The sequence below is a fragment of the Lygodium microphyllum genome, chromosome 19 (genome assembly GCF_053477565.2).
Source record: "Lygodium microphyllum isolate KBCC chromosome 19, Lygodium_microphyllum_v1.1.10, whole genome shotgun sequence".
In the NCBI taxonomy this organism is placed as follows: Eukaryota; Viridiplantae; Streptophyta; class Polypodiopsida; order Schizaeales; family Lygodiaceae; genus Lygodium; species Lygodium microphyllum.
Window position 1 is genome coordinate 5,007,462 of NC_141153.1, and position 14,008 is coordinate 5,021,469.

The window sequence follows — 14,008 nt, forward strand, 5'->3', positions numbered from 1 at the left end:
AAGAAAAAAAATCCTATTTTGATGGAAATAACACATTGTATGCCGTCACACAATAAGCTGCCCCCAAAGTTTTGGCTTGATGCTATCATGTGTGCAGTGTACCTGCCAAATCACAACCCAACTAAAGCATTGGCTGAATGTATGCCTTATGAGACTTGGAATGGCCAGAAACCAATGGTGTCACATATCTCTATCTTTGGTTGTTTAGCATATGCTCTGGTGCCACAGCCACAAAGAAATACATTGGAAGACAAGGTTGTCAAATGCATTTTTATTGGTTATATGCAGAAAGTAAAGGATACAGCTTGTACCAACCCTCCACCAACAAGATTTTTGTTAGCAGAGATGTGGAATTCACTCAACATGCTGGTCAATCCTTCATGGACTGCAAAAATCAGTCCAATGTTGGGCCTACAAACATGTTTGACAATTTGTTGCCTTTATTTCAGCAAAGTGCACCTGATTTTGGTCAATTTCAGCAACCTATTGAGGGTTTACATCAACAAAATTAGCAGCAAACACATGTTGAACAGCAGCCTAATTTTCAGCCCATTGATCAATGGCATTGCTAATTATGAAGTGGCCAATGAGAGGGCTGCTATTTGGAACCTGTTTCTCTATACGATGCTTTACAAAACGAACATTGGATAGCAGCTATGCTGTCAGAGTTAAACTCTATCGATAAAAATGGCACATGGGAGTTACGTGACTTGCTTGTTGGCAAACATGCTATAGGCACTAAGTGGGTTTACAAATTAAAACATAGATCTCATAGTAGCATTAATCACTACAAGGCACGTCTTGTTGCCAAAGGGTATGTCCAACACCACAAGATTGGCTATGATGAGACATTTGCACCCCACATATAGCCACCATTCACAATGTCATTGCTTTGGCTGCTCGTTATGATTGGCATGTGCACCAATTGAATGTGAAGATTGCTTTTCTGAATGGTGATCTTCATGAGGAGGTTTATGTCACTCAACCTCCTGCCTTTGTTCGGAAATGGTCAAAAAGCAAAGTATGCCGTTTGCATAAGGCTTCTATGGTTTAAAGCAAGCATCTAGGGCATGGTATGAGAAGATACATGCACACTTGATTGCTCTTGGCTTCAGTAATTCACACACTGAAAGCACACTTTATGTCTGCAAAGATGGGGAGAGCCTCTTGATTCTCATTCTTTATGTGGATGACATGTTGTTGACTAGACCTCATGAGACACATATTTCAGCCTTAAAAGCTGAATTGCAGCATGTGTTTAATGTGGCAAATCTTGGCCACTTATACTACTATCTTGATATATAGTTTACTATAATTGAGGGGGGGCATTATTTTGCAACAGTCTTAAGTACATTGGGCAACTTCTTGAGTGTTTTCATATGCAACATTGTAAGCCTATCTCTATTCCCATTGAGACAAGCCATAGGTTTACACTTGAGGATGCACGAGAACCATTTTATGATTTTCAACAAGCTCTTGGCTGTTTATTATATTTGTGTAATAAATGGCAAAATATTTAGTTTGGGGTCTCTCAATTGGCACACTTTATGCACAGCCCAAGTACTACAAATTGGCAAGCAATGAAACGTGTCTTTTGTTATCTTAAAGCAACTCAAACATTGGGCTTTTTTAATCCTAAAGGCACCATTCCTTGCTTGCATGCATTTCCAAATAGTGATTGGGCTGGTTGTTTTGACACGAGTGTCCACTAGTAGCAATTGTTTCATGCTTGGTGATTCATGCATTTCTTGCAACGGAGCAAGAAGCAGTCTACAGTGGCCACATCTAGCTATGAAGCTAAATACAAAGCAACATTTACAGCTACATTGGAATGTGTATTGCTTAGACATCTTTTGGTCGAAACACTCCATGCACGCGAGATTGACTTGGTTTATGTCCCTACACAGGACAACTTGGCAAATATGTTTACGAAAGCTCTCTCAAGAGAGAAGTTTGAAGCCTTTCACAAGGCTCCACGCTTTATACCATTTGGGGATTGATCCACCAATTCCCCGTATAGGTTCACATCATTTACTCAAGGGGGGTTTGTTACACTTATCATGTTCCTTCTACATTCTTGTGTGAAATGCTCCCTTATCCATGGACACTTTTTACCTTCTAGCTAGAGAAGGGTTTTTTCCCCCTATGAACACCATCATATTCATTCTCACATAGTGGATGTGACCTTCCAACACTCTCTTCACTCCTAGACAATCTATGCATATATATATGGCACTGGCTTCACCCATTCCATCCTATCCCACACTCATTCTTCCTCGGTCATTCTAATACACACCCCACATTGATTCCTTTCAACGTTCTATCACTACTACTCACACCCCACCCGGAGGACATTGAAATTCGTGGCCTACATCTCTCCTTGCACCAAGCACCCTATCTTCCACACCTTCCAAGCTACGTTTTGGGTTGCAGATTCTCTTTCTCCACCTAGAGGCCATCTCCACCATCTAGCATTAGATTGTGTCTGCATTTTTTGTTGCAGATTCTCTTCCTCCACTTGAGGACCATCCTCTCCATTTGGCATCAACACGCACTTGTGTTTTTACTGCCAAATCACCTCCCTCTACCTAGCGATAGTACTCTCCACCTGGCATCAGCCTCTCAGGTTATGTTTCGTAGTCCGACACCTCCCTAACATCAGCAATGACTCTGGCAGGCACCTACAACCTCAAACACCTGTGTTTTGGAATTCTTGCTCCATTAGGGATTGGATTTTCTCATCTAGCAAGCTGTCTTGTTGATCCTCATCTTCCGAAGTACACATTTGTAGCTGGTGATCTTCTTCCTCAACTCTGACGGCATTAGAGGACTATGTTCCGCTCCCTCGACAATTGTTTTTCACCTTTAATATACATCTTCAATATCCTACTATCGGGAGAACTATGTTTTGTTCCCTTCATTGTGTAGATTCCCTTAAGGTATGCCACCTGATTGAGACAAGATATTGCAGTTATCTTTAAATCTTCGAGTCCGTTGAATCAACTTTGTTCACATAGTGTGATTCAATGCCTCATCATCATCTTCTTCTGTGTTTATCTCCTCTCTCAATGCTTGCCATACACACTCTGTGTTTCCACCTGTAAACCCTACTCTCTCTGGTTTGCTTTTACAACTGTCATTTCTTCACACCATGATCTCACAACCCACCATGCCTATATATATGATTTTGAGTATCAACTACTACATTACACTTGGTTGTTCAATCTCATAGTACTTATACAATCCAAAAAGACTCGAACCTCCACCCCTTAGTCAAGTACCAAGGCGAAACCCACACTTCCACCGATTAGCCATCACAATCAATCTCATTCTCAACTCTAGAGGGCATGTCTTACTAGTCTCTTGGACATGAGACTCACCTCATCTTCGTGGAGACATCACAAATCTCAAGTTTATTTCACATTTATGAGTTGTCTCCTGATGAGGCGACCGCAATGGCCCACACTACTCGACTGAACATATCATCTCCTATTTGGATCGTGGATAGTGGAGCCACCTATCACATGACCCCCATTCAAGATATATTTGTCTCCCAAGCCCCTGCAACCAAGAATGTCTATTGTGAAAGACACTCCTCAATTAAGATCCATGGTCTAGGTTGCATTAAGTTTAATACTGACAAGGGCCAAGATCTCGCTTCCTTGGGGACCATGTATATTATGTCCCTCATCTTGGAGTGAACCTATTGTCCATTCAGCAACTTTGTTGATTAGAGTGAGCACTCTTTACAATGACCACAGTCAACATCATAGACTCTCAGATTGGTTTAGTCACTACTCGTGGCGACTCGCGAGACATAAGATAGTGGCCTCTATGAGATGGCTCAATTTCTTTCCCAACCAACCACCAAGGACTCGAAGTTCCACCACTTTCAAGCTTTAGCCACCACACGAGCCTACAAACAATGAGCACCTTTGGCCCTATTGCTTTGGACACCTTGGATATAACTCGCTCTATATATTCTTGTGCCAGCAAATGGTTGAGGGCCTTCCATGCCTAAAATTGTCCAAGGATGGCTGCCCGACTTGTCAACTTGGAAAGCAACATCATACACCATTATTATCAATCATTCAGCAATTGTACACTCAACCCCATCACATCGCGCGCTACCCCCTCGCCCCATCTGTTCGTCGCAATCTACGGACTCAGCGGCACACCAACGCATGGGCCTCATCGCCATCGCCATTCCCCCCGCCTGGGCCACCCCCATCGCCAGGGCCACCGCCATCGCCAACGCCCCATCCCCCTCGCCATCATCAGGACCCCATTGCCACCGCCTTGTTTCTCCGCGCTGCCTGCGCGCGCCCTGCCCCCTCCCCTCCCCGCCTGCGCCCACCTGCCCTCCGCCCGTCCCAGCCCTCCCCCCCCCCCTGTTTTTTTCCCCTCCTGGCCGCTGCCCCCGCCCCTGCCTATCCTTTCCCCCCTCCACCCCTCCGCCCCCTGCGTGCTGCCCCGCCTGGAGGCCTGGCCCTTAATCAGTCTGTCACGCCACCGCCATCGATAACAGAAATCCCCCCCCCTCCCTTTTCGCCATCGACACCCCCCCCTCCCCTAGTTGCTCCCTCCTTCTGCAGCAACTCCCCCTCCAGTAGCACAGCAACGTGATAGGTAGATTCTCCCAGAAGGGATGCGCAATGGAAACCTATGGTCAGACGCCAGCGCACTCAGCGAGTGCCCCCCAATCAAACACCTTGCGCGTAGTCCTCTCTGAGCAGTAGCTCTTAGCTGTCCGAGCTAAGGAGCTGGAGCTAATGGAAACAGAGATTTATGGTCAAGTAGTAGGACATTCCCCAGCCAGGGCCCAACTTCCGGATTGGCTTCACTCCACGCTGCGCATCGGCATAGCGCAAATCATGGAGGTGATCCTATTGGGCCAAGGGACCTTCATGGTCCGGCTCAACTCGGCAGATGGAGCTCACGAGTTACTCGCCAGTTCACCATATGCGTCCATGAAGGGGGTCATATACATGGTCCCTTGGTACAGTGGCTTTACTATGGAGGCGTTTGCACTCCACAATAGGTTTCTTCGGCACCCGGTCACCCTTCTTTTCCCCGGCCTAGCGATTGAGTATCGCCAATTGGTGGAAGACTTTGGACGGCTCTTCGGCACTGTCCTTTCCGCGTCTTTCGCGGATGCAGTGACAGCAGCAGGAGTCCCAAAGATACGGGTGGCAGTGAAAGAGGTCAAGAATATCCCACAGTTCCTAGAGATTGAGGCAGGCGGGCACTCCTTTAGGCAGCAAGTAATTGTGACTGGGCAACCAGGACAATGCCTGCCCTACCACAATTTTGGGCATCAGGCAGCAGTCTGTACGCGTTTCGGAGCCAAGGCGGCACCACCCACAGGTCTGCAGATGGACGCTGACGGCTTCACACGGGTCCAGAGATGAAAGAGAGGGAGACGGCAAGGGGAGGCGCAGCCAGCTCCTCAGACCCAACCTCGTCAGCAGGGTGTTGGCAGGCGAACGACCCCCTCTCGGCAGAGCACTCCACAACCCCCCCTATCCGTCCCACCCCACAGGACCGCAGCCCCCCACATTCTCCAACCGCGCCACAATCTGCCTCGCCTAAGTTCCCACAGGCCCCTCACCCACCCCCCCCCCCCATCCCATGCCCCCCCCCCCAACTGACCTTGGCCCACAGCCCCCCCTTGCCAGGGCCACCACCCCCCCCCACACACCCGCCATGCAGCTCCATCCATCCCTCCATCCTCCTCCCCCCAACCACCCCCCCTGATCCGCACCCAGGTTAAGTGAGCCCCACCAGACCCACCCCCCCTCTTTCCACAGGAGGTGATGAGCCACACACACCTACCTCCTCCGCACACGAGCAGTCTTCCCTCTCCTACACAGCCACCAGCTCATCCGCCCCTGCCACCCGCCACACTTTCTCGAGATAGGCACAGCTATTGCCACAAGAGTTCTTCCGCAGTGATCCATGGTCCTACCTGCGAGTTGCCGAGCGCGGAGAGTTCCCACTACCTCTAGAGGTGGGGATCTTCATGGTTCGTAAGTCAAGGAGGGGCAAGGTCCATCTACTAGCACCACCGGATGGACCAAACTACGCCTTTTTTCTCCAATCCTCTCACTCAGGGGAGTGGACGACTACACAGATTGAGGAGGAGTTGAAGAGTCAGGTGGCGGACCACATCTCCTAGTGGATGGGAGAGGAAGGATTAGCACTGTTTGCACAACAGTGGCCAAGTTGTATGATGGACATCAACTGGTGGGCTGGTGCCGAGCTCCCACACTTGAGCATTATCTTTCGAGCCCCTCCACAGTGGAGAGTTCCGATGGACGTGATCGAGTGGCCCCCAGCATAGACGGCCCATTCCTACCAGTGTACAGTCACGATTCTCAGCATGGCTGATAGATGCATTGATAGTACCACCTGGAGCATCTATCACCCCTATGGTCCGGCCGAGGGCCACCATCGGGACTAGAGTTCACCATCCAGACCGGCGGCAAAGTGCACTTGCATGCCTCGCAGTCTCTCATCCTCATTAGCAGCATCCACACCAAACAGATGCCTATTCGGTCAGTCACAAGTTTCCCCATGAGCTTACATCTTGCATCCTGGAATGTGAATAGTCCCCACTACAGTGGGGCACGTGGTTCCAGGAAGTTGATCGTTCAGCAGGAGTTGCAACCTGCCCTTGCCGGACGGATCGACATCCTGCTTCTGCAGGAGCACAAGCTCACCCACACCCATGCTCAGCGGGTTGGGAAGGTACTTATGGGTAGATCGCACACTTACTGGGAGCACGCCATAGGTGCCCACAGCAGGAGTGGAGACGTATGCACCTCTATTGGCCCGAATCTCACTACCTATGTACGAGACCACGAGACAATAGTGGCAGGAAGGGTTCTATGGATCAGATTGGATATTGGGGACTCGTGTATTGGAGTCCTCAATGTCTATGCCCCTACGGAGGTTAGGGCACGCAACAGGTTCTAGGTGGAGATCGCAGTTGGACTCCCAAAGGTGGACTCCTGGATTGTTGGAGGAGATTTCAATAACCTGGAGACCTTGGAGGACCAACAGGACAGAGGCAAAAACTACCAGGGCATGGCTGGGGAGGAGGTTTTTATCCAATCGCTACATACACACAAAACAATTTTTAGGAGGCATGGGAGGTCTTTTTGCTTGCAATCGGAGCACATGATGCCTGGAAAGACCCTACCTTCCACAGGAGGGAGAGGTCGTTGGACTTCTCCTGGGGATACAGGCGGCTAGGTGGAGTCCTGCTGGAGTGGTTGGACAAGTTTTATGTGGGAGAGTGGGAAGGCTTTTGTGAAGGCCAGATTGAGTAGTTGGCAGGCACCACGTTATCCAATCATTGCCCGATTCTCCTAACACTTGACCCCCCAGCATCCGCCCTAGACACACGATCCTGTCGGATACTCAATCTATAGGAGAAAGAAGATGACAAGACGGATAGAGCAGATTTGGACCAGAGAGTGGGACAGGAGGGACCGGATAGCAGAGGAGGCTGCAAAGGTCCTAGCCGAGTCAAGCAGAATCTGCCAAGAGGCAGCCATACAGGCCAGTCAGCAGTGCTAGGAGGAGGAGAGAGCACTCCGGCGGGACCTTGCAACCACATAGAGATTATTGCAGGAGGCTTCAGGGGATCCCACCCTCCACGCACAGGAGGTGCGCACGCATGTAGCCATTGCTGGGATAGAGGACAAGTGCTCAGAGTTCTCTTTCCGCACCTCAGCAGCCTTTTGGGCATGGAAGGGGGACACGATGTGCAGGGAATTCTTGCAGGTGTACTAGCCCCGCACCACAGAAGAGCAGATACGCAACCTTCGGGATCAGTATGGGAGGACTTGGCGACTAGACCCCTATGTTTTCTGAAAGGAGCTCAAGGAGTGGCGCCTTTGGATCTGGGAGGGCAGACCACTTGATGAGCTGGAGTGGGATCCAGGAGAGTGGCTATGGCCGGCCTCTAAGGTCGCCAAAAAGCCACCCAGGTTCCTAGAGTACACTGCCAGGATTGGGAGACATGTACTGATACAAGAGGATATGGACTGGGCGCCGTCACGCAGCAGGCACTGGGCGGAGCACAACATCACGGAGCCCTTCCGACGAACCTTCTGGTGCCGCCTATGGGATAGCTGGAGGCCGAGGAGGGTGTCGTATTTTTTATGGCTGGTGGCACATGGAGGCTTGGCGGTGGAAAGCTCGCTTGCCCAGATGCAAGAGAGAGGTTGTAAGCGTTGCACACATCAGCCTTTGGAAACCCCAAAGCACTACCTTTGGTCTTGTGAGGAGACGCAGCTCGTGTGGAGAGGAGAATGCCGTATCCTTTGATGTATAGCGCCCAGTCTTGGGTGTATCTCATGGGGAGCTTTCTGTTGGCAGGCAGTCAACCAGGACCGTCACCTTTTGTATGAGGCCGGGATGCAGGACACGATATTCATGATCGAGGCAGGGTCATGTGCAGTGGTCGGTCTAGAGGCTCTACCCATCCGCCAGATACTAAAGCCCACAGCAAACCGCTCGGAGGTAAGGGAGATCATAGGGAGTCTTACTGGATGGCATATTTGGAGGGCGCAATGCCAGGTGGCTTTCAGCGAAGAGAGACTTTCAGCACATGCGACCTTAGCAGAGCTCTAGACCTCCATCATCCACTCCCTCCGCGGCCGATGGGATCAGGTGCATGGCGAGTCCAAGGCTCGTCAGGAGCTCCGTGGTCACTTCATCCGCAACTGGGGCGGCCAGGGCCTGTTCTTTGTGATACAGGCAAGCAGTCCCATTTGGCGATATACCCCCCCATGGCTTCTTGCCCCCATCCCCCCTAGACCGCCTTGAGAGGCTTGTATACATGATGTACTGGTGATTTTGCTTCAGCTCCAGCTAGTCTGTTGAGCATAAGCACTCTATTGTAATCAGCTTTTTGAGTAATATAATCAGCCACATTTTACTTGCAAAAAAAAAACATCATACACCATTTCCTCAGTAGACCACACAGAGTTGAGATGCCTCTTAGATTAGTACATGTTGGTCTTTGTTGGCCAAAATCCATTGCCGCCCTTAATGGTACGCTATACTTCTTTTTGATAGTGGACGCATATGGGTATATTTTCTAAAGCATATATCCAACGCATTTATCTACTTCTCTTCATGGGTGTTGCTTTTCAGACTAGTGGTCATCAATTAGACCTGATCTAGAGTTGAACATGGAAGATATACATAAAAAATTAAAAGAAATAGCAGAAAGAAAAGAAATAAGAAAAGTCAAAGGAAAAGCAACCAAGATACAAGGTGCTTTTTAAAAGGTTTTGGAAAAGAGGATTCTAAGTAGTAAAGTCGAGTTTACATTGGGTACAATCCTTGGAATAGCAAAAAGAGAGTACCATGAAGAAATTATAGACATTATCAAAAGAAAAAGACAGCTTGTGGGTGAGTCAACTCAAGCTATGATACAAAGTGAAGAAGAAACAAGTTTTCCGAGCATACAATTGGTTTCTGAAGAAGATATAGATGCAGAGATTGCCTATGAAGAAGCAAAAAAGCTTGGACAATGCTAAAGAGAATAGTGCTGAAGGGAAGACTAAGATATACAGCATAAACACACAAGAGATGTGCAATCTATGCACTCTATAGAGGATAAAGTGGCTTTAGGGGTGATACCTAGGAGTCATTGTTCCAAGAACCATTGGACCTGTGCTACAACAAAGACTACAAGGAAGATTGGAGAGCTAGAAACTCCATGTGTTGCACTAATAGACCATGGTTCAGAGATAAATGTCATGGTGAGGAGTATTTATGAGAATGAAACATGGCCACTGGATGTTGACCATGGATGGAGAATGTGAGCAATCAACAACTCCACAAGAGACAGGTATGTTGCCTATCGAAACGTAAAGATTACCATAAGAGATGTACACGATGATCCGCATTTCTTTGTGCAAGATTCCTCATCATGCCCAATGATCTAAGGGCAACCATTTACTACTGCAACATGAATGGAGACTAAAGTTTTGGATGATGGTTTTGCCTATACAAGAATCAAGAGTATAACAGAAAAGCAATGCAGTTTATGATAGCCTATGTCAATCATGTAAAAAAGAAGTATACATTGAGGAATTATCCATTGTCTCCCAATGCCAAAGAGTTTCGAGAGCTCAATTTTCAATAAGTAATGTTGTAATACGGGACTACAACAGTACTAAGAAGATAAAGCTCCCACCTATTGTTGCAAGAGAAGATGCTTTTACTTCAAACTTCATAAGATTCTTAGCAACAAGTTCCGTAAAATTCTAGAGGATTGAATAAATGAACGGAGCTTCTAAACAGTATGTTTGCACAGTAGAAAAGAGTATGAAAGAGCACGGTTTAGTGCAGGAGGATGAGAGGATTATAGGATTGTATGATGGGTACCTTTTGTAGATACAGTTGCAGAGATTTCAGCTAAGCTAAAAACAAAGCAGAGTATTGGGTCTACCATCATACACATAAAAGAATCAAGATATTCAAGAGAAGAGAATCAGAGAAATATAAAGAGCCAGAGCTTGAAGATGAAGAGGCAGAGTAGAATATTGAAGAAGAAGATCAATGCTAATGGAGGATGATAAAGACCTCAAATCTATTGAAGAGCAAAAGACACGTCGGAGGATGTCTAGGTTTAGAGGGTGTGGATGTCAAGATACTACATGTCTAAAGTGTGAAATAGGTCCTTCAATGTTATAGGATTTCAGTGTGTGCTTATAGAATGAGTTATTCAATGATTTATGTGACCTATCAAGAGTAAGTCAATGAACGACACCATGTAAAGTACCAGTTCATATGTCGAATATGCAAGTGACCAAAATTAAGTTCATATGCAAAAATTATGGTCAAAACAAGTTGTAGCCAAGCACATTTAAAAATGAATACAAGAAAAGCAAATAGCAAGAGTTTGAAAGGCAAAAAGTATGAAAAGCAAGCCCGAACTACTATAAATAGTTATAAATAGAGATCTAAATCATTGTTATAAGCCTAGGCAAATAAATAAGTGATTTACTATTGTGATTAATAAGCCTGAAGTAAAAGACAAGTGATTCAATCTCTTTACGGATACCTCCACGCAAAAAGACCCGCTTGTTATAGGTTATTTTTGAGACAAATCTAAATATTTATTCACCTATTGCTATAGATGTGGACTAAAAGTTTTCCTTTGTACTTGCTATTGTTATTTCTTTAGGGCTAAAAGAGTGGTGTCGAGCTATTGTCTCAAATAGAGTTTACCTGAGTTATCATGTTAGATGCAATATATTTAGCTTGAAGGGATTTATTGCAATACTACAAAGTTCTCAAGAGAAATGCAATATCTATAGTATGTTCAAGAGTTCTTGTTCTAATATTTCTTTCTTCCATTTGTCTTTCCTTTTCTTTGATCCACAACAAATTTAGGCTTAGACATTTCCAACCCCTAACAACGTATCAATTTGGGGTTATTATCCATACACTAGGAATAAGTAGTGGGATATGTTTTGAAAATTTATTAGCTATCTTCTCTTAGTTGGTAGATGTATGTTTCTTTATTTGGCACAAAAGATAACCCTATGAATTGAAATAGGGGATAAACAAATACCCACTCAAGAATGTACTTACAACTCTTAACTTTGCATTTGCCAAATCAAGCTAGTTATGATACAACAACATGGATTGTAAGCAAATGGCAATGTCGCAATTTGCAAAGCATAACACATCTATCTTGACCCTATCCATAGCACTCGCTACTACTTGAAGTCAATACACATGCAAACAATGTGGTGACTTTATTGGCACTCTAGAAGGGTGGATAGTGCCTTGACTAAACTCTATAAGAGTAGATAGTGCCCATCCTTTAGATGTCTTTGCTACGAAGCTTTGGATTCCTAAAATCACAATTTGGGGTACTTGGCCAATAATCTTAGGAGGGTTCTCAACAATGATATTGATGATGATGGGTCATGACTTGGTGGCCATCCCCGATCGCACATGTAGACACAAGTTCGGCTGCCTAGCTTGAATTTAAGCATGCTTAAAGAACATGATAGATACCCCCTTACAAATAACGATGGGTCATGACTTGGTGGCCCATCCCGATAGCACATGTAGACACAAGTTTGGCTGCCTAGCTTGGATTTAAGCATGCTTAAGGAACAGGATAGATACTCCCTTACAAATAATGAAAAAGGTTGAAATGGAATAAAGTACCAAAACTTACAGTTGATTTCTTTTTTCTTCGAGGAAAGATGGACAGACCTCAAGAAGCAGACGTCAATCATCACCATACGCCAAGAATCGGTACCGCTGCTCGTAGTCACCCTCGAAGGCAAGGTCGGCAGAGAACCATTTGGGGAAGCGCACCAGGTCACCGGCGTAGAAGTAGGCGCTGTCAGGGCAGCCCTCAGGCGTGACTTGGACGCAGCCCTTGACGATGTACACCTGCTCATCGACCTTCCATTCCCAGTGGTAACCGCATTTGCCTGCCTCCCATCGCCGCCATCGCGATACCCCCAACTCTTGGGCCCTGTCGGCTGAGATGTTCTTCTCTATGTAAAGGTTGTAGAGCTTCTCCACCGATGGCCGCTGCCTGGCAAAGACCTGCACTCGAAATCTTCTGCTTGCGCTAAGGCCAGTATTCAACTGGGGGAGGCTCCAGCATTGGGGCTGTAGAAGAAGACCCGACGTGCTCATCATCGTCAGAAGCTATGGCAAGACTGGCCCCAAAGTTATTATGAATTCGCAGGGAGCACTGGTTCTTACACTTCGCAACCCAGCGATATCCTAAATCCACGAAAGCTAGTTAACGGTGTAGTTTAGTCAATCGCATTCTTCGAAGGTAAAGCTACTTAAGTGCATTTAAATCTGGAACGTGTATCAAACGCAAATAGATATTTGAATTGGGTGATGGACAAAGGAGTGTATCTATAATCTATAATCTATCATTTATAATTTATAATCCTTAATCTTTTTTATTATTTCTTTAATCTATATTATTTGTGTGTGTGTGGTACTAATTGATGGATTTCACAGAACTAGGCCCACACCTATGTGACATACATAGGATGCTCCCAAGCCTGAAACATTTAGCCAAAAATCGCTTAAAATCCTTTAAGCCTTCTCTCTCTATCCACTTAGATGGTGCTTTTTGCCTCTCTCTCTCTCTCTCTCTCTCTCTCTCTCTCTCTCTCTCTCTCTCTCTCATGCTTCACTTCATCTCTCGTCAAAATAGGTTCATTTCTTGAGCATCAAAAAGTCTAATACTATATTCAACAAATTAATTTAGAGTCTAATGTTTTCTTTTTTAAAGGAAGCGTTAAAAAAGGCTCTCTCTCTCTCTCTCTCTCTCTCTCTCTCTCTCTCTCTCTCTCTCTCTCCAACCACATTCATCTTTGAGAAGTTATACGTGGGTCTATCACCTCTTAGATGAAAGTGTCCACTTGCCCGAGCTACTCCAATGTTGCCAATGTGTATGCTTTAAGATTCCATAATGTATATGATTGAAAAGCACTAGTAATGATTCCATGAAGTATAAAATTGAAATTTAAGTTTTTTTTTTGGTAAATCAAAAGCACTAGTAAATGAAAATTTTAAAATGACATATCAATAAGGATATTTTATGGCTAAATATATGACCTAAATACCCATCCAATCAAATAATACCAAACAATTAGCATATCAAGACATTGTGGAGTTGAATAATGACTAAATGTCCATCACTTGTTTATTCAGGTACAACCCATCAAACACTATCTAGCCAATTTCACAACCAAGTGCTTATCTATACTAAGGGGAAGGGAGAGTGTCACAATCAAAATGACACCTCTATGCTAAGTTTACAACAAAGTGCCAAGTCCATTGTAACACATTTATCAAAAGACACTCACTTACCAAATTCACAACCAAGTACTTATACACAAAAACTCAATTATACAAGCAATGCATGTTAAGGGAGACTTTTTGCTTCATGACATGCACAATGCATGCCAATGGACGACCTCTCCCTATC

General features: G+C 45.7%; 1 long non-coding RNA gene across 1 annotated transcript in view; it reads right to left on the reverse strand.

The window, feature by feature from the left end:
* Nucleotides 1-12,278, reverse strand: part of LOC148019513 (uncharacterized) — a 52,137-nt gene extending 39,859 nt beyond the window's left edge. Inside the window, exon 1 of the long non-coding RNA XR_015695000.1 lies at nt 12,221-12,278. This is a non-coding gene — a long non-coding RNA (uncharacterized LOC148019513). The remainder of the gene's footprint in view (nt 1-12,220) is intronic.
* Between the last annotated feature and the right edge of the window lie 1,730 nt (nt 12,279-14,008).